A 21,036-nucleotide genomic window follows, 5' to 3' on the forward strand; every position below is an offset into this window, starting at 1 on the left:
CAGCTAGTCAGGTACTACCCTTTGGCGCGGCGTGGCCGATCAGGCATTGCCGGCCAGGTGGCTGCTTTGTTCTACCATGGTCGGAGAAGAAACAGGGAAAGGGGAGAGATGAGAGAGAAGAGAGATAAAGAGAGAAAGAGTCGGGATTTGATTGAATTTTTCTTAAATTTTTATGTGGAACCGTGAAAAACTTTCAACACAAAAGTTGTAGAGAATTGAAAACTCTTACCACTTTTGTTCGAGGCAAAAGTTCATTTGAGCAACGGTCTGAAAGTTAATTTAAATTTACGACTACTAAGATTTGAATTCCTAGTCGTTTTATGGGGTTAAAATTTGAATTTGCAAATGATCTTTGAAATAAACTTGCATGGTACTAAAATGTGAATGTTTTTATGCTACATTCGTTTGACAAGTTAAGCATGTATGGTTATGAACATAATTATGAAAAACCGTATATTCACACATACATACACATGCACAAACATGCATATATGCATATGCATATGCACACATACAATTAAATGCATTATTCTAATAATTAAAGTGATTATGCATGATGCTATTTAAGTTTTCTTAATTATAATTTTAAACACCTAGGGTGTTACGGGAATAGGCAGCGGCCTGGAGACACGACGGTGGCGGGACAGGCGGCGGAAGTGTGCAGATCGTGATCTCCCTTCACGGACGGTGCGGAGTGCCTGGAGGGTGGAGGCTAGAGCGGTTTCAGTTTGGCCAGGTTGTGAGCTTCTGGCCCCGGCAGTTTACCTAGTTTGTGCCAAATAAATTTTATAATTCCGCTCCTTTTCTTATACCGCCCTTTCTTCGATCAGTGTCCCAACAAATTTTGTAAAGCATGCCGTCCTCAGCCTGTACCATCAAGGAGATAAACACTACTATAAAATCGATATGCAGGGATGCTCCGTTTTTTAATCAAAAAGTAATCCGCTCTTACAAATGGAGCGCGGTTACTGTGGTATCCAACCCGCCTCTAGAAAAGTAGTTTTAGGTGTGCGTGACGCTATTACCTGCCCTTACAAATGGGCTCCATTTTCTGAGGCTGGTGATGGCATTACCGTTCAATGGCATTTCTAACATCGGGTGATAGCAAGACCCATCCCTAGAAATGGTCCCACACAAAAAAAATTATTAAATTTTTCATAATATCTCGGATGAAGCTAAACTTTATATCAAAATTGTAGAGAATGATGAGAACTTAGTTTTATAGTTTATAACATTTTCATTTAAGGTCATTTAATGGTCCAAAAAATTATTATAATTTTTCTAGTTTTAAAATCTAGAAGTTTCGATTTTTTCGAACAACATCGGATATAGAGTAGCTCCATATCAAAGTTACAATGATAAGATCTAAAATTTATTTAAGATATTTTAGAATAACAAGATAATTTAATAATTGTACCCTATATATGGTTATGACTACGTAGTATCTCGTACAACTCAAGTCATACTTTGAGGTTCCATAATCTTAAGCTTTATATACACTGAAATATATTTGCCATATTTTTTTTATTTATCTATAGTTCATAATAATAATAGTGTAGAAATTTCACTTTTTTGTTATTTTGCTATATATAAAGATTTAAATGAATTTTACAATAAAACTAAAAATATTTTTATGGGCGGGTGTTAGCATCACCAGCCCCTAGCATCACCACCACCAACCTCTACAAATCAATTTCAGAGTTAGTATAAAAGAATAGCATACCCTATAAAGTCATAAATGATTGTGTAGTGTGGTGAAGAGTACACGCGAGGATTGAGGTATGTGGTTCAAACCGTGTTTTCGATTTTTTTATTTTTTGGAAATAGATTTGTAGGGCTGGTCATGGCATGACCCGCCCTAAGAAATCGATTTTCAAGAACCAACGCGTTACCGCCCCTAAAAATAACATTTGTAGCTGCAAGAAGTAGCAGCGGATACCGCATCCACCCCTAAAATACGTTTTTACCCACCTTAGAAACCGCAGCTCTGCACGACTCCGCTAGCATCGTGCGTGCGCGATAGCTTTGCTAATTGTTTTCTGCGAGCAGCTTATCTGATCGAGGTTAGCGTCCAGCCTGAACGCCTCTCTAAACTCTAAAGTCAACCTGCAGGCAAAGTTGCTAGCTTGAGAGATGAGAAGGCACGGCAAATGCGTGCACACGTGACCAGCGTCACCTTGATGCAGAGAAATATCAGCTGATCTAACTTAATGGTTGGCCGAACAAAGAAATTTGGAAGGTACATGTTTGGATTAAATTAGCTTGGCGTGGTAGGAAACATTACAAGACAAGTCTAAGAGAAGGTGTGGTGGCTGCGCGAAGCGGATTTCCGCAATCTAGCACTCCCAGCACTTTCCGAATATACAGAGCTTCTTGTGTGTAGTTCAATCTGAAAGAGAGAGAATTTCGTCGTGTCTTCTCATGGTTAATTGGACAAACAGCTGAGTTACCCACGGTCATAGGCTCATAGCTAGGTACGCGCAACTCCTATGACCCCTGACCCACGGAAACCGGCCTGTAACACTTTAGCTATAATATTATTTTCTGATACTATAGGATATGTACTGATGCAACGGTATATCTGTGCGCTTGCGGATTTATTCTGTAAACATTAAGACATACCAACACAGTATTTCTGATGCCATTGCTACGGAACATAAACTTCTGACGCTATTGCTAGGGAACAGAAACCTGGTAGGGACATTACGAAATGTTAACAAGTATTTCTGGCGTCGTTGCTAGAATGATATTGGTTAAAAGATTTATTTTCTTCTGATGGATGAAAATAAGGTAGTGTATGACCGGTTTCTCTCCGACAAACTTCATTGAAAATCCAGAGAAGCTTGTCAGAAGGATCCGATCTTGCGTCGTCCCTCCGCAAATCATTCTCTCAGCAACCGAACCAGTCATTCAAGCACCATTTGCGCCTGAGCCTATGGCCGAAAAGACTCTTCATGACTTTTCTGTCCCCTCGGCCACCAACTCTTGGCCTCTTAGGTTTACTTGCTTCAGGATGTGGGACCTCCAATTTTCGTGCTCACATAGAATGCTCCGTAATGTACTTTTTCGTTTGTTTGAGCATGTTTTTCCTCCGTATGCAGACACGGTGTCCTGTAATTATTCCCCAAAGCTTGTGGAAATGATTAGAGTTAAACCCCTATCTCTAGGTTTTGGTGATTATTTATCTTTGAATGAAGTAGAGGTTGATGGTCGGATTTGTAACTTAAGGACCATCAACACTAATGTGGCCACCGGACCCAACGTCGACGTCCGGGACGTGAATTTTGAGCTGAAACTTAGTCTTATCAACATGGTGCAGGCTAGCCCTTTCTATGGCAAGCCTAACGAGGATGCCAATGCACATCTCCAGAACTTGCTTGAGCTGTGTGAAACCGTAGTGATACGGGGGATCGCAGCTGCCATAATCACGCTCCTTCTGTTCCCTTTCTCCCTCCTGGGGAAGGCGAAATAATGGTTCTACAAGGACAAGAAAGTCGTCAACACGTGAAATAAATATTCCACGGTGTTCCTCGCAAAGTTCTTTCCGCTGGGCAAAACAAACATCCTACATGGGAAGATATCAATTTTACAGCAGTTAGGGATGGAGTCAATCACTGAATCTTGGGAGAGGCTGCTAGAATACATCCTCACCTGTCCTCATCATGGGATGGACGAATGGATCATCCTCCAAAGCTTCTACAATGGGCTGACGCCTACATCAAGAGCCCACATCGATGCTGCTGCTGGAGGAGCCTTACTCGACCTAATTGGCAAGGCAACTGCGTTGGTCAAGAAGATGGTGTCCAACCAAGGGTGGAGCATAGAACATCTCCAACCTCGTACCAAGGGCATGCACACCGTCAAAGAGATGGACATGCTCGCCACAAAGATGGACCTCCTTTTGAAACGCCTAGACGAAAAGACGAAATTCAAAGAACACATGAACAACTACGCTCAAGCCGTAGACGCATCCTCCGCATGCGAAGTCTACGGAAATGGTGGACACTTGGGGAACGACTGCCCCGAGAACCTAGAAGATGTTGCATTCGTCAACAACAACAACAACAACGGGTACCGTCCACAAGGAGGCCAAGGGTGGAACCAGTCGCGCCCACCATATTAAGGTGGCAATAACTACAACTTCCAATTTAAATTTGAATTTCAATTCAAATCAACCCTCCTTGAAAGATCTTGTGCTTGGCCAAGATAAAAGTAACGAATCTTTAACTAAAAAGCTTGCGGCCAATGATAAAACTTTAGAAAGTATAAACATAAAAAATGAAACTGTATCCTTTGCTCTTAAAAATCATCTAAGTTTTAATAAAATGATTGAAACTCAATTAGATCAAATTGCTACGGTTGTCCCTGCGGTAGACTCTGGGAAAATTCTGGGCAACCTGAAGCTCCCTTTGAAAATGTTAGCATGGTGGCCACCGGATGGGGTAACCCATCCTGGAGGCCATCCCGCACTAACCATGTAGGGAAGACCTATGCGGAAAAGGAGGAACGCGTGGGGAGGACTGACAGGAGCAATGCAAGGAGATCTAGGGGTCCCAATGATCAGCTGTTCGATCTACGATTGCCACTACGATTAGGCCCTCTATGACCATAGGGCGAGCATAAACATTATGCCCAAGGTGATATTTGAACAACTGCAATATCCTATTCTCTCCCCTACCCTAATGTACGTGCAGCTCGCCAATTCAACTATCCGGTATCCCGAAGGGATAGTCAAAATTTATTGGTGCAAGTCAAGAACTCCTTCGTCCTCGCCAACTTCATGGTGCTCAACATGGAGGGCAATTTAGGTGTACAACTTATCCTTGGGTGACCATTCCTGAGGGATGTCAAGGCAAGGATAGATGTCAGGACCGGAGAAATCAGTTCCCGCATCGGGGTCGATAATATATTCTTTAAATTCCAATACAGGGAAGAGCAAACCTTCATGATTCATCAGGATCATGACAGAAGCGGGGTATGGGAGAACCACAGCCCCAAATTCCACCGACCACACAAACAAAGAGAGAGAAGACAAAGAAGATGTGGCGAAAGGTAAAAAGTGTGTCGTCATCTACTTCTCCAAGATGGGATGACAAGTGGTAACCATGCTTGAAAAAAGTCCTGCCCGTCAGACTTAAAATGACGAGCCCTTTCCAAAGGTAAATTGGTACTTATCTCATATTTGATTCTTCCAAATTTTGCTTCTCACTTTATTTGAATTTGTCCAATTGCATATTTGAATTTTTCCAAACCTTTCTTGCATGCTAGAATTTTTCAAAACTTTTTTCAAAAATCTTGAAAATATTTATGAGCATGAAAATTCTTTGAAAAATATTTTTTTTAACATCTTTCGGAGCAAATCCTAACCGAGGCACCCAAGCATTCAAGCATATAGCTATTGTGGGGCCTTAAGGAAAAAGGCAGCTAATAGTGGGGGCCACAGGGGTCAGCCGAACTTAGGGAGCCGTTAGGTGGGCCTAGCTTTTTCAAATGGCTAGTAGCCGTTGTGGCCTGACCATTCCCGAATGTTTAGGTGGGCCGATTGGAGGGTGTTGAGCATCCCTTCAACACTCCACTCACTCACTCCCTCTCACACTCTTTGCTCTCGGGTTTTGTTGGTTTTGTGCTCATTCTCAAGTGCAAGAAATCTCTCCCCCTCATTTCTTTGCTGCAAGATTGCCCACACAACTTGGAGGAACAACTTTTGGGTAAGAAGTTTCACTTTGATTTTACTAACATAACCCAATTCGAGTTGTTCGTGTTCGTACTTGTTCTTCAAAGCATGAAAGGCATAGGACAGAAGTTTTCTGGTGTGTTAAAGAAGATGACGGACACGAGCTCGTCCCATTCTCGGGGTGGATCAAGCTCCCGCCATACTCCCGAACCGACACCAAGCCGAGCATGATGGACTACGAAGAAGAACAAGAATAACACACTGAAGAGCAAGCCGAACCACAAGCCGAGAACATGGAGATGGGCGACGATGACGCACCCTACCTTGACTTGTGGGATGACTGCAAAAGGCAAGCCTACGCCATCCTCAAGCGTCGGGACTTTGATCACACCAAAGCCTTCGACCCGGACCTCCTTGCGAAAATAGGTATGCACATAGACTTCGCTCAAGTTTGGCATGCAATTGGATGGGATGGTTTTGTGTCCATTGAGGCGAATGGTTATCGTCTCCTCACTACCCAGTTTCTTTACACTCTTCAGGAGGTGGATGATGGAATTTTTTTTTGACTTTTGGAAATGAGTTCTATCTTACATGGAAAAATTTGAGTCGTCACCTTGGTTTTGGCACGCGCTTGCCAATTTCTCTTGAACAAGCTTGCCGCGGTTTTAATCGTCATGAATTTTGGGGTTTGATTTTAGGCCAAGTTGTTCATGATAAATTTGCACCTCGGTGTAATGATTTTCAAAACCCGACTCTTCGCTTGATTCACAAATTGTTGGCCATCACTCTCTTTCCAATAGATGATGTTCGGACTGTGTGCAACGATGAGTTGATGATCCTATATGCCATGGTCAACAAGATCAAAATCTCCCCCATGAAGGCTATGTTTAAGCAATGGCTTATGAATTTCAAGATGACCAGTCCTATTGAGTGCACTTCTTTGATTACTTGCATCGTTTCGAGCATTGGGGTCTTAGACGGGAATTTTATTCCTTTCATTGAGGATCCCCGTGTTCTTATCGATGAGGCTTACCTGATCTATGGTCACACACTCAAGAAGGCCCGAATGAAAATTTGATTTTCTTCTCTCTTAGCTATGCGAATGAGATTCCGTTGCCAAACCTAGGATTTCATTTGTATAATTGCTAGTCACTAGCCATCCCTCTTGTCCCACAAGAGGAGGCCCGTAGGCATAGTGTTTCTGTTTTACTTGGCAGGATGACACAGAGCAGGGCTAGAAGAGAACCACCACCTACTCCACCACCTCCACAGCCTCAACCATCTTATCCACATGAAGCAGGACGGTCATCATGGCATAGCGCAAGCATCAGCGAATAGGCACGGCAAGCCCCAGGGCACCTGTCTACCAGCTCCAGCTCCAATGGGGTCCCACACGTCAGACGACGAACGGCCTCAACCCGAGACTTCAGCTCTGTCACTCAGCAGTTAGGCAAACTCAAGGTCCAGGTCAACGACATCATGGAGTTGCTGAACCAACACATCTAGATTAGCCAGACATTGCAGCGACACACCAGCGAGAGAATCCACGCTATGGAGCAAAGGCAGCTGCAGCAGCAAGAGGAGTGGAGGGCTTACTTCCGCTGGAGGGGGTACAACCCCGACCAGCAGCAGTGAGCCTGAAGCTAGCTTGGGGGAGGAACCCCATGAGAGGTACCTTGTATCTTGTATCTTTACCGTTTTCAAACCTTATGCATGAAACAAAACAGAAATTTGCAAAACTTGGAAAATACCAAATATATTTACTTGCTATCTTATGTGTAGTAAGCATGGTGCAGTTTTTCCTTGTTGAGATGATGAATAGTTACGCGGTTAATTTCCTTCGTATGCCTAGTTACAACTTAGTGCTTTGCCTAATTTTGAATTCGTTGGCTAAATGTTCAAACCTTAAGATTGAAACTTGTGTGTAGCAAAAGCATGATCCAAATCTAGGTTGTTGGGAGCTATGATATGGTTGAAGTAGAGCTGCTATGATCGCCTCTTAAGTGACGCTTGATATACAGAGTATTTAATTTTTTAAAAAAATAAAAGCAAATAAAGTTCCTCGATGATGTGAAAATTTCTATCCAAAGCCATATGTTGATCATATTGAAAACCTTCCACGTATGCAACTTGTTTTCTCATTGAGCTTTGTCAAATTGTGTTGACCCTTTGTGAGATACACTTCATACTTCCATGATTAAGATCACGCACACATCTCCACCATATGCTATGCTTCTACACTAGAAGATAGCAAGCACTTCATCCATCCACAAATGAAACTCCATGTTGTCTCATGACCACTTTCTCCAAAGTTACCAAAAGGATATGGGCTATGCAAAAAGAAATAAAAAGACATGCTCAAGAAAGCATAATAAGAAAAAAAAAGAGAGAAGAAGAGAAAAGAAAGAAAGAAAATAGCCTATGTCTAAAGAAAAGGAAAATTGAGAGAGATGATTCATAAAAAGGAGTTCATACACCATCCACCAAAAATATCCACACACATGCACATCTTGATCAAGATTTATGACTTGTCTCTCCTTTGGATCCAGTTTTTGACTTAGCAAATAATGGGAAGCAAATATGCCTTCAAATTCTCCATACCTACAGCTCCACAAAAAGCAAGCCTTAAGGAGTATGAGAAAGAAAGGCACAATAAAAAGCCTTGGTGATGAATGAAACACTTCGAGCGATCCAAGAGATCATCCAAGGAACTTTACAATTTCTTTTGAAAACTCTACAAAACCTTCGGACTGACGGTTGAACAAAAGGAAAGAGAAAATTGGTGCTCTACGAAACCATTCTAACTCTCAACCGCCAAATATGAGGTGAAGCTATATGCCCCACATGAGTAAGGTAAAGGGTAAGATCAAAGCCAACTTATTCAAAATCATGGTAAGAACACCTAGTTGTGCCTTTGGTATAAATTGGAAGTGCAACTTTGCAGCAACTCAACAACCTAAGTCTAAGACTTCGCTCAGGACAAGCGAAGGGCTAGCTTGGGGGAGTTTTTGACGGTTCTTGGATGAAAAATCTAACCATCAACCATACTCATAAATAAATAAAAGATATACACTTTACTCACATATTTTTACTACTAACCCAGTTCCATAGTTGTTTTGGACAATAAGCCATTTTAGGGATGCAAGTCTAGAATAAGAAGAAAACATGCAGAAGACGCAACAGAATTACATAGAAGATCGCACTCAGCATCACACTTAGAAAGAGGGCCCACCTAACAGAGCAAACTGCCTTACCAAGGAGCAAAGCACCGAAGATCAGCACAAGGGCCCACTTGCCAGCCATCGACCCGAAGGCGGTGGCCAGAGGGCCCACCTGGGGGTTGGCCGATCCCTAGGGTCAGCCGAACCTGGCCGAGCTCCTATCCAGGTAAAGCTTGGCGGGGGATTCGATTTTATCCTCCCAAGGTCCGTTACGAATGTTTCCATACTCAACTCCGCCGAGAACCGCCCTTGGAAGCTACTAAAGGAGGAGGAGCCCTCTCATTCAACACACACCACATTGAAGCCTCTCTCCCTCTCTACTATCGTGACTTGTAATCCTTAGGATATTGGAGCTAGACTAGTTCTTGTCTTTAGCGAATCCAAGTCATCCTCGAGGTCATTGAGCAATCCTCGGCCTTTGGTATGGCTTTATATTTGATTCATCCAGGATATATCTATAATTCAGAGTATCTTCATGGTTGTTATGCTATCTTGGTAGTATGTCATGCCATGATGAGTGCTTCCTTAAGTTATGCAATTCATATGCTTAGACTATAAATCCATACTAAAGCAGCAGTTTGTTGTGCCCTTTGGGCTTGCTTTAGTTCATTACTTGTCCATCCGCAGGGTGGGAGAACCGGGGGGACTAGAGCAGGTTCTGCATACACGAGCATGGTACTCGGATATCTCGAGATCCATTGAATATGACCATATCCCACTGTGTTGTAGGGGTAGGCGACAGGTGGTGATAGCCCTGTCCGTCCGCCACATTTAGGCATGGTTGGCACACTCCCCCATGTTTGGATATGGGTTAGGAGGCTAAATTACTACCTTCGCTTGATGGCAGACCAGTTCTGGGTTGTCTTGCCGTTTGCTGGAGGCTTTAGTCTAGTCCTAACTATGTGCTTTGTTTAACCCTTGCTAACTTGGATAAATTCCTTAGGACCTTGTTTGTTTGCCTATGCTCCCGCTAACCTTTGATTATTCATTATTCTTTATTCTTGAGATTTGCTTGTGTCTTTGTCACATTACCCTTATTCATATCATTTATTATAACTTACCCTTGTATAAAATGTAGTCTATAGCTTATTCATATTGTACTAATTATGTACCTAGTAAACTCTTTTGCCCATGCCATCCTTTGGAAAAATATAAATAACGATACCCGAATACTCTCTAGGTGAAATGCTACAACGGTACATCCGTGCGCTTGCAGATTTATTCTGTAAACGTTAAGACGTACCAACATGATATTTTTGGCATCATTACCGGGGAACACAAACCTAGTAGCGACATTACGAAATGTCAACACCCATGACTAGCTGGGCGGCAGCGGCATGTCGCCTTGGTCGGTAGCCGATGGTGAGGAAGGCGCAGAGGAGTTGCTAGCCATTTCAAGGCTTGGCGAGGCTGGTGCATTGGGAAAGGTGGCGGTGGCTGCATAGGGAAGAAGTCGAAAGCTTTGAGGAGCGCTGGCGAGATCTGAAATGAATCTGCGGTGGCGGAGAAAGAAGATGAAGGCAAGGGCGAGTGGATAAGGATAGGCCGGGTCAGTCTCTTTTACAGCTCGTTCGGCTTTGCGTTCGAAATTCAAATCGCCCCTAATGGCGGATGAGCGGTGTGCACCGGAAGGAGCGGAGGAATGGTAAAAACCAAAACGGAGCGGTTAGCCCCAACTGGAAAAACCTCGGTCTACACCGAGAGGGACAATGGTAAAAAGGGGGAGACGGCATCAGGCGAAAGATGGGGAGGTAATTAAGTGGTGCTCTGGAAGTTCCCCCCCCCCCAAAATGAGTTCGGGTCTGTTGATCCTTGATTTTTCGGATATTTCTAAGGAAATAAAATTCGAAACCACTTGGCATATCCCGGTGACTCCGCTAGCGACCCTGCTTGGGGGCTGGGCACTACTTACCACTCAGCGTGTCTCTATGACTCTGCCAGCGACCCTGCTCGGGGGTTGGGCGCCGCATATTGACTCGGCGTGTCTCCGTAACTCCACCAGCAATCCTATTCGGGGGCTGGGTGCCGCATAATGACTCGGCATGTCTTCATGACTCTGGCAGCGACCCTACTCGGGGGTTGGGCGCCGCCTATTGGCTCGGCTTGTCTCTATGACTCTGCCGGTGACCCTTGTTGAGGGTTGGGCGCCGCTTAGCACTCGGCATGTATCTGTGACTCTACCAGCGACCCTGCTCAGGTGTTGGGCACTGCTTACCACTCACCGTGTCTTCGTGTCTCCGCCAACAACCCTACTCGGGGGCTGGGCGCCGCATGTTGACTTAGCGTGTCTTCGTGACTCCGCCAGCGACCCTGCTTTGGGGCTGGGTACCGCTTACCACTAGGCTTGTCTCCGTGACTCTGCCAGCGACCCTACTCGAGGGTTGGGTGCTGCGTATTGGCTCGGCGCGTCTTCGTGACTCCGCCAGTGACCCTACTTGGAGGTTGGGTGTTGCATATTGGCTCGGCGTGTCTCCGTGACTCCGCCAGCGACCCTGTACGGGGGTTGGGTGCCACAAATCCACTCGGCATTTCTCAGTGACTCTGCTAGTGATCCTGCTCAAGTGCTAGGCGCCGAAGGATGACTCAATTGGTCCCTAATACCTCTTGGTTAAAAAGAGAAAGAGGATGGATTTTTTCAATTGACTCTCAAATTGCTTCTAGGAACCCATCCGAGGCTCGGGGCTACACCCAATGGGTGTGCCTAGGGGCGCATCCCGTTGAAGACTGAAGATCCGATAGGAGTTTACCGATGTCAAGACCACTATAGGAGTCTAAGGATTTGGACGGGTGCTTTTTTTTATTATGAGCACTGATCGACTTCATGACTTTGGTGGGAACCTATTAAACAACTTGGCGCTTAGGGGCTTGACGGAGGTAGACCCAGGTACCTCCCTACCGACTGGGGTCTTGTTGTTTGGGGAACAACTCCACCTAACGACCCAATGGATAGGCACTCGGCTAGATGAGTGGAAGGGTCCTTTGGGATCAGTATCAGGGCCGAATCGGATAGCTTCGATATTGTGTATCTTAATCGACCCGATTCCTTGTAAACAACCCAAGTAGATTTTAAGCTACCTTGTAACCCACGGTAGCTAGGCTATATAAGGGGGCCATGGGGGTACCCATCAAACACAGAACAATGCAATCAGCCAACACCAAATAGAAACCCTAATCGTTTAATACAACTCCGAACACATGACGTAGAGTGTTACACTCTTGGCGGCCTGAATCTGTTGTTAACTCTCACTACGGACCGATTTTGAACATCAATTTGATCAAAAAATTAGGAGAACTAACATTTCTTGCACACATATTTATTCAAAATAATATCGATTCCACATGTCCCTTGGAAAATAGTGCTATACAGGAATTTGAGCAGAAATGGAGGGAACACACACCTTTGAATCCAAGGCAGAAATCACCTGACCAATCACGAGCAAGCATGAGGATTGAAGGACCCATATGACAGCCTAAACACACTCTCAATCCAAGGCAACACCTCTCCGACCAATCAGAATGCACCGTTCAGCCTTACACGAATCAAAGGGCCCACCAGAGCCGGAAACTGACTTAGGACAGCACCAATTTACTCAGGCCTGCAAGTGGAACCCACCTGGAAGTTACCCTGCCAAAGGATAAGGCGGTGGGCTGCCTGGCTAGGCCGGCCGAACCAGGTTTGCAGCCACCGACTTAATCCTTGCACGTGGCACTTCCCAATTGGTCCACAAGGTCGGTTCAAGGAGGCCCCTACTATTTTCCCGGTCGTAGTACCCTTGAACAAAGCTATAAATATGAGGGGAGGGGCTCCTAAATGAGACACACATTCACATGATTCTCTCTTGCTCTCTCAAGTTCGTACATAAGCTCTAGGCTCATTCTATAGGTGTAGCATTGCCTAGGCGGTGTTAGAAAATAGGGAGAGAGTAAGGGGAAGTTTGGGAAGTGTCAGGTTTGTCGGCATTCTTCTCTAGCTTGTACCTCGACGGATGTTTCAGACCCGGGGCCACAGGGCTGCGCACATGGCATAGATTTTCTAGAATAAGAGATGGGCATGTCCCATACCTTATACCTGTTGTAGGCTACTCGACCACGAGTAGGACTAGTCGAAACAGAAGGAAACTACCCGTGTAGTACTCGGGTAGGACTCCTAACTCATATCTGGCTGGAATATCTATAACCCTATCCACCTAGACTATATAAGGGCGGGTAGGGACCCCCTCCAAACCAATCCACATCTAAAGTAATACAAACCACCACACAAGATGCAGGGCATTACGCTCTCGGTGGCCCGAACGTATCTAAAGTTTCATGTTCCTTGCACCTTCGAGTTCTAGATCTCTGCGACACCCTACCTACAACCTACCACTTCGGAGGTATCCCTCGGTGGGCTTGGCGGTAAAACACTGATAGCTAGCGCGCCAGGTTGGGGTGATCATCGACGATCACCAGGTGATCTCGATGGCAATTTTTGACTCTACTGCTGTACCTCCAGAGGGTACAACCTTCATCTTTGGCTCCTGAATATGCGTCGCCAATAGTCGAGGTGGTTTCAGCAGCTATCTTACCAACCCTTGGGAGCCGGAGGCACCGTCACCTGTCTCCGGTCACAACGTCAGTATTCTAGCCAACGAACTCGGCGAAATTCAACTTTCCAATCTAATCGGGAACCATGCAAGTTGTCTTAGAGCAGTCCCCCATTTTCGGATCAACTCCAACAATCTACTCACCGGGATTGACCAAGTGGGCTGCAACATCACCAAATGCATCAGACTTGCAGAAGCCACTCTTCAACACCCCAGCGACCCAGATCCCTTGACCTGGAAACACTCTAAGACTATTCGTTGGCCTCTCGCCGGTGCTGGTGACATCTTCTACACGATCGATCGGGTTGACCGATCCATCGCCGAGTGCATCGAGCTTGCAAAAAACACCCCTTCATCCCAGGGAGCCAGAAGCGCCCACTGCAGCATTCAAATGCAATTTTGATGACTTCATCGACCAACTCGGCGAGGTGCCGTCTCCTGACCTAGTTGGGGAACCAAGCAAAACTCCATGTCCCTCTCCACATTGGAGGAAGATTTGGATCATCTACTACAACTCGGAGAAGGAGAACCCACCGCGTGCCGGGGGGCTCACTTCTTCAACTACTTCTCGGATTCTAATAACGACGCTACAACCTTACTAGGTAGTCACCAGGGTCCGATGATGACTCCAACTACGTCGGGACAGCTCGGGCATCGGAAGGGCACGAAATCCTCCAAATTTCTCGACCTCAACCTACTCCGCTCCGCTACTGATATCGAAGAACTCTCGTTCTAGGACCGTAGGCCTCTTGCTCCCTTCGACAAAGAAGAAGGCCTAGCCACAACAAGAATAGGAGACTACGCGCTTGAACGAGTAGTATTCATGGTTCGCATCATAGAAATCCAGAACACAGAGGAAGAAGCCTCGGAGCATATCCAACTGGATGATTACTATATCGACAAGATGAGTACCTTTCCGATACATCTGGTCCAAACATGACCACGACCGGCGACTTCAACAATGGCGAGCTACTTGATCGTGCCTTCGACGCCACAGATGCAGTGAAGATAGAAGATGAAGATGACATTAGAAAGGAATGCCAAATGCACCAAGCGCAGGCAACGCACGTCAGAGCAGCATCAGCTTGGCAACATCTACAAATTCTCTACGACCGATCTCCACAATGTCATCAACATTGGCCGGGATGCTCGCAATATCATCATTGCCAGGTAGCAAGAGCAAATCAACATGGAAGCCTATAGCCCTAACAATTACCACATTCCTCATGACTACTTGCACTTGTTGGCATTTCTTATGTCACGAATAAATCCGCAAGCGCACGGAACAACGTTGTAGCATTTTACCTGTGAGTAATCTTGGGTGTCGTATTTATATTTCCATAGGGAAGGCGGCGGTTTTAGAATAGGTAAGTTGATGATCAAATCTTGGTTGGATATTCAATTGCATAAACAGGGGTAAAATAATATATGGATAATGAGGTAGTGTGACACGCAAGTTACTCAAGGTCGAACTCAAGAAAGGCCTTGGCTGGGAGAAAGGAAGTAGAAAGCTAGCTTTTCAGGTCTCATGCTCTTCTATCTAGATATAAAACTCATACTATACACTCACACACATACATATGATTAGATATACAGTTCATTCTATACACTCATACTCATACACATGATTATCCTCAGCTCCAGGCTCCTAGGCAGTACCGGGAGAACCGCACATGTCTGGCAGAGGAGCCGCCAGCCAACTCGGCTACTTTATGGACCTCCTGCAGCCACTAACCAAACGGGGAGGGTTATGCTAGACGGACAGGGCTGTAACCACCTGCCACCTACCTCATCAAACCATGGGATAGGACCGCATCCAGCAACACTAATTAACCCAGACACCATGCCTACGTTAATGAGCGATACTCTAGTATCCCGTGTGGAGCCCCCACCCTCTGGATGGACAAACATCATACTAGAGCAAACATACAAATACCGGAACCGTTGCCGTGGCACTAGATTTACAAACTAATCATAGCATACATGTCTGACACTACAGAAGATAAACTATGCAAGTATATAAATCTAGAAGATAACCTTATTAAAGATATTCGAGAAGTACATAGGAGAGGAAGATCAAGACCCATACTGAATACTCCTAGGCAACCTCGGGAACTCGAAGAAGATCTACTTCAGTCTAAACTCCACTAGCCTATGGACTAAGCAAGATAGGAATGAAAGAATGAGCAACTTGAGGTGTGTTCTAATTCTACCCCCCTCCCCTGGAAGACGTAAGTCGGTGGAGCTGGTTTTGGTTCGGCTGAACTAGGCCTAGCTCCAACCAGCCTCATCCTTTGCTGAGTGGATGACAGGTGGGCCCTTAGGTCAGTGGTGCACGGCTTGGCGCTGTCCTAAGGCGGTTCATGTGAGGCTGAACGGTGCATTCTGATTGGTCAGTGCTTTTTTCCTTGGATTTAAGGGTGTGTTTTTACTTCAATTCTGCTCAAATTCTTGCGTAGCACTAATTTTCTGATCAAATTGACAGTTGAAATTGGTCCATAACGAGCGTCAACAAGATCCCCCAAGCTGTCCTTTGCTTATCCCGAGTAAAGCAGGACATTTAGGTTGTAGATCAGAAAATTGCTACTACTTATTACCTGTCGTCATGCATTTAGGTTGTAGATCAGAAAATTGCTACTACTCATTACCTGTCGTCGTGCCATGTCTTGCAGCTAAGAAGATCTCCATGAGGCTAAATAAATTGGCATGAGTACCTTGCCTTTGTTATCTTAATCATCTGTTGGGCTTATTAGCTTCTCCTTTGTCTTGAGCTGTTAAGAGTTAGAACTGTCAAGACCGAATTCCTCGAATAAATCTCTCAGATCACTCAATGTGTATGGATCCTTACCAGGGCACTTCTCGCCTTCTCATATCTAAAGCTTTTGGAGGGCTGAAGGTATAGGAAGGATGAGGTGTACCTATCTCTCATATGTTGCAAAGGCAAAGAATGGATCCATGGAGAAACAAGTCATAAACCAAGATCAAGATGTGCATGTGTGTGGATGGATGATGGTATGATTACTCCTTTTGTTTGATATCCCTATCTCATTTTAATTTGAGTATGGTTATCCCTTTTCCTTTTTTTGTTTTTTTCTTTTTTGGGTCATGCTTCTGGGCATGCCTTTCTTTTCTTTTTCTTTTGTGATAACCATATCTTCATTTTTTAGGAATACTTGGAGAGAGATCACACGATACATTAAGCATTTATTTGGTGGATGCATGGAGTGCACTAATTCCTGGTGTAGGAATTTCGCGACGGATGTGGAGTGTCGTGATCTTCATCAAGAGAATATGAAAAGCATCTCACTAGAGTCACAAGAATTTGGTAGAGCTCAATGAAACAACAAGCAGCATATGTATATGGTTTTCAATGTATATGGCATTTGGCTCTAGTAGGACTTATAGCATCATTGAGGAACTTGTCTTTCCTTTTTGTTTCGAAAACAAAGACTCTAGATATCATGTGTTACTTAGAAAGAGATTGTAAAGCTCTATCTCCCATATATATGCTCACAACAATCTAGACTTGGATGAAGCATGTGCAACCCATAAAAGTTTCAGGTTCATGGCAAAGGTTTAAACAGCCAACAAACCCAAACTCAGGAAAATACTATGCTTGATACTAGGCAAACAAATGAGCAAGAGAGCAGCAAAAAATTCATCCTTTCAACTTAGGAAAACTAGAGCATTCTTACCGCACATATGGAAGGGAAATTTAAACAGAAAATATTTTTATTATTTTTATGGCTTTCATTTTTATTGAAAGTAGGAAAGATACAATTCACTTGGCGGAGATCCTCCCCCAAGCTAGCTCTTGGTTTAAGGTCCCATGAGCAGGACCCTCTTCGTACCTATTTAACTTGAGGTCCATTCGTTCATACCTGGAGAGGAGGTCGAGGACGGCAACGTCTTCTTCACTTGCCACACTGTTGGGTATGCTAGTGATGTGTGAATAAATCTGCAAGCACATGGATACTGTTGTAGCTTTCACCTTAGAGTATTTCAAGGGTTATCAAATCCGAGGGAACGTGTGTGCACTAACTTCTATTCTAGTCGGTCCAAGGACACACCACACGGGATACGAAAGAAGGGGTAGAGATGATTCCTGTAGTACTTGATATAAGTTAAAGGATCGATTTCTCGATTAAAGATACTCGCTTCGGGCACCGGTTTACTCCTAGTCTGCCAGGCGACTCCGGCCAACAGCTCTATGCTATATCTGAACATGGAGGGTTACAAAGGATCGATAGGGCTGTCACCACATACGGCCTACCTCTAGCAATCCGTGGGATATAAGGAAAACAAAGGATAACCCCTAGCCTAGACACCTTGTCTACCCTATTGATTACTACTGTAGTCTAACTGCGACTGAGCTTCCATAGCAAACTACAGCACTACGTGTAAATACAGAGCGATGAACCCGCAAGTAAAGAGACCTGATCTCACTTAGGTATAAGTACTACTATAGAGATACATGAGGGCACTCAAGCCTATACTACGATAGCAACGGAACAAGACTATTCATGCAACTAAGAAGGAGTCACAAATACTAACTTACTTAACTCCGAAGGAAGCCAACATCCGTAGAGGTACAAGCTGGGAGGAGAGTGCCGACACCCCGGCACTCCTCCCGAACTACCCCTCACTCTCTCCCTATTTCCTAAGCACTACCTAGGCAGCACTAAGCCTCTAGAATGAGCCTAAAGCTCAACTATGGAAGTGAAAGCACAAGAGAGGAATGTGAGTTGTCTTCATTTGAGCCCCATGCCCTCATATTTATAGGTGTGGCATAGCAGCTTTCGGCCGGCAAAATAGTGTAAGCTCCTTGGAACCGACCTTGGGGAGAGATGTGGAGACGTCACGTGGAAGATTAAGTCGGTTGGTGACCAAACTGGTTCGGCTGAACCACCAATTCGGCCGAACTGGTTTAGGCCCCAACTAGCCTCATCTTTGGCTGGGTGACTGCTAGGTGGGCCCTCATGACGGTTCTGGGCGATTTGGGTGAAGTTAAGCCGGTTTCACCTCAGTTGTGGGCCCTTCAATCCATGTGAGGCTGAATGGCGTGCTCTGATTGGTTGGCGCCTTTTGCCTTGGATTGAGGAGTGTGTTTCCTTACTCTTGAGATTTGTTTTCTCGTCTAATTGACCTGCATACAAATATTTACCAACACTTTTGGCATTTTTAGTAATAATCCTACCACTAATGTTGATGCTTATCTTTCATGTGTTTGTGCAACAGTTGATGGCATGGATTTGGCACTTAAGCACCATCAACAACACCCCCACACTTGGCCTTTGCTCGTCCTTGAGTGAAGGACTAAGGTGGAACATGTCTTCTTATGGTAAGGAGCAAACATGTAAGATATTCCAAGTCATACCTGTACTTGTGAATTTTTTGGAGCGTCTATCATGTTACCTTGGGCGATTGATGACTAGAACGGTCTCAATTCAAATCCCCTCCACTCCTATCCAAGTAACTTGGGTTTTTGGCAATATATTTTTTTCAAAAGATAACCTTACCTAGCTCCTCAAATGATTCTCTCAGATCACTTAATGTGTATAATCCTCACCATGGCATTAGCTTGCCTTTCTTTACCCTACTATAAGGCTTATATGGAGCTCAAGGTAGGGATAAAGATGAGACATAACTGCATCACATATGTTGCAAAGCCAAAGACCGGATCCAAGAAGAACACAAGTCATGCCATTTGATCAAGATGTGCAACTGTTGATGGAAAATGATGGAAAGGTATGTGGACTCCTTTTGTATGATTTCATGTCTCTCCTTTTTCTATTTATCTTGGACATGGGCTATCTTTTTTTACCTTTTTCTCTTCTGTACTTTTTTTCATCATGCTTTGAGCATGGCTTTATTTCTTTTTATTTCTTTTTTTGTATATTGCATGTCTCTTTTGCAAGGATACTTTTGGAGAGAGAGACGTCACAACACATGTGGAGTTTTATTTGGTGGATGGATGGGATATTACTAGCTTCTAGTGTAGAAGTCTAGTCTGTGGAAGTGGAGTGTACGTGATCTTGATCATGGAAGTATGTAGAGTATCCACAAGGTTCACAACAATTGGGCAAAGCTCAACATGATAGCAAGCAGCATATGTGTATAGATTTTTCAAAAAGATCGACATATGGCTTTGGTAGGATAGAGGCATAAGATTGAGGAGCTGGCTTGATCGTTGTTTTTCAAGATAAATATCCCAAGTACTTTGGACAGAACGGAGCGAGGTTCATTTTATCATGCCATATCTCAAACATCAACAACCTAGGTAGCATGCTTTCCTAAAGATTTAGGTTCACAAGGAGACAGGTGCAAGCACGGAATATAGCACATGTATGCCAACCATTAAGATCATGTTTTGAGCCAAGGTTCATTTTAATTCTGAGTTTAATTTTTTTAATGGTCAGAGATGAGATTCATTTAAACTCATGAACTAGGGAATAGAGAGGTAGAGTGCGCATACCATCGGTCTTGAAGAAGATAGGAATCGAGGCAGACCAGTGGTGATTTGTCCAAACCACGGGGGTGGCTGACTTACTCATGTTGGCGAGTTGATGTTGTGCGACACAATTGTGGGAGATCTTGAGTGTATATGTCAATGATGAACTTTAGAGATCTCCTCCACACTTGTGCTCGTACCTAGTGCTATATTCAAAATAAAAAGGTGGAAACAAAAGGGGGACTCTGCTGGTTCGGGAACCAGGGAGCCTTTATTCGAACTCAAATATTTTTGGTTTTTTAAGTGGGGCAAGATGCAAGGACTAGCACCATGTCTAAACCAAGATAAGATTTGGCATGAAAGGAACTTACTTGGGATACTTACATACCTCCACCACACTTAGAGTTTGCATTTCTAAGCAACACAACTCAATTGTGTGGTGTTCAAGCTTCCCTTCATAATCGTTCCCTTACCAAGAATTACCATGATGTTGTAGTCGGTGTAACTCTCATGTTCTTAGCAGTCACCTATCCTTCTTTTTTTTAATCTCCACCTGAAATGGTTAGTGACCAAAAATACCCGAAGGAGAGTTTATCCTAACGACATGATCTTTCTTTTATTCGAAAGGGAAAGGATAATCCGGGCTATCTCCCGGCAGTGCTTTGTTTATGGTCATAAGCTCAACCATGGCAACGTCTTGTTGCAGCTATCATTATGATGTGTTCCCCTGTAACACCCTAGGTGTTTAAAATGCTAAACCAAAGATTATGAACATGGAAATTTGCACAAATAAATCAATGAAACAGTGCATTCCTTGTATGAGTGTATATGCATATGTATGTGTGTACAAAGTACCTCTTTGTAATCTTCAAATCAAACCAATAGTGCATAATAAAATGGTTAGACACCTTCCACTTGTCATGTTCAATCAAAGTCTAGTTGAGATCATGATGAAAATTTGAAATTTTGAACATGAAACGACAAGTTATTCAATTTCTGGTTTTTGGAAATTCAAAATAACTTTAAAACTATAGCTCAAATTAACTTTGGTGTAAAACCAAAGTTGTAGATTTTTAAATTCTCTACAACTTTCATATTCAAAGTCGT

This window comes from Panicum hallii, chromosome 7 (genome assembly GCF_002211085.1).
Source record: "Panicum hallii strain FIL2 chromosome 7, PHallii_v3.1, whole genome shotgun sequence".
Classification (NCBI taxonomy): domain Eukaryota; kingdom Viridiplantae; phylum Streptophyta; class Magnoliopsida; order Poales; family Poaceae; genus Panicum; species Panicum hallii.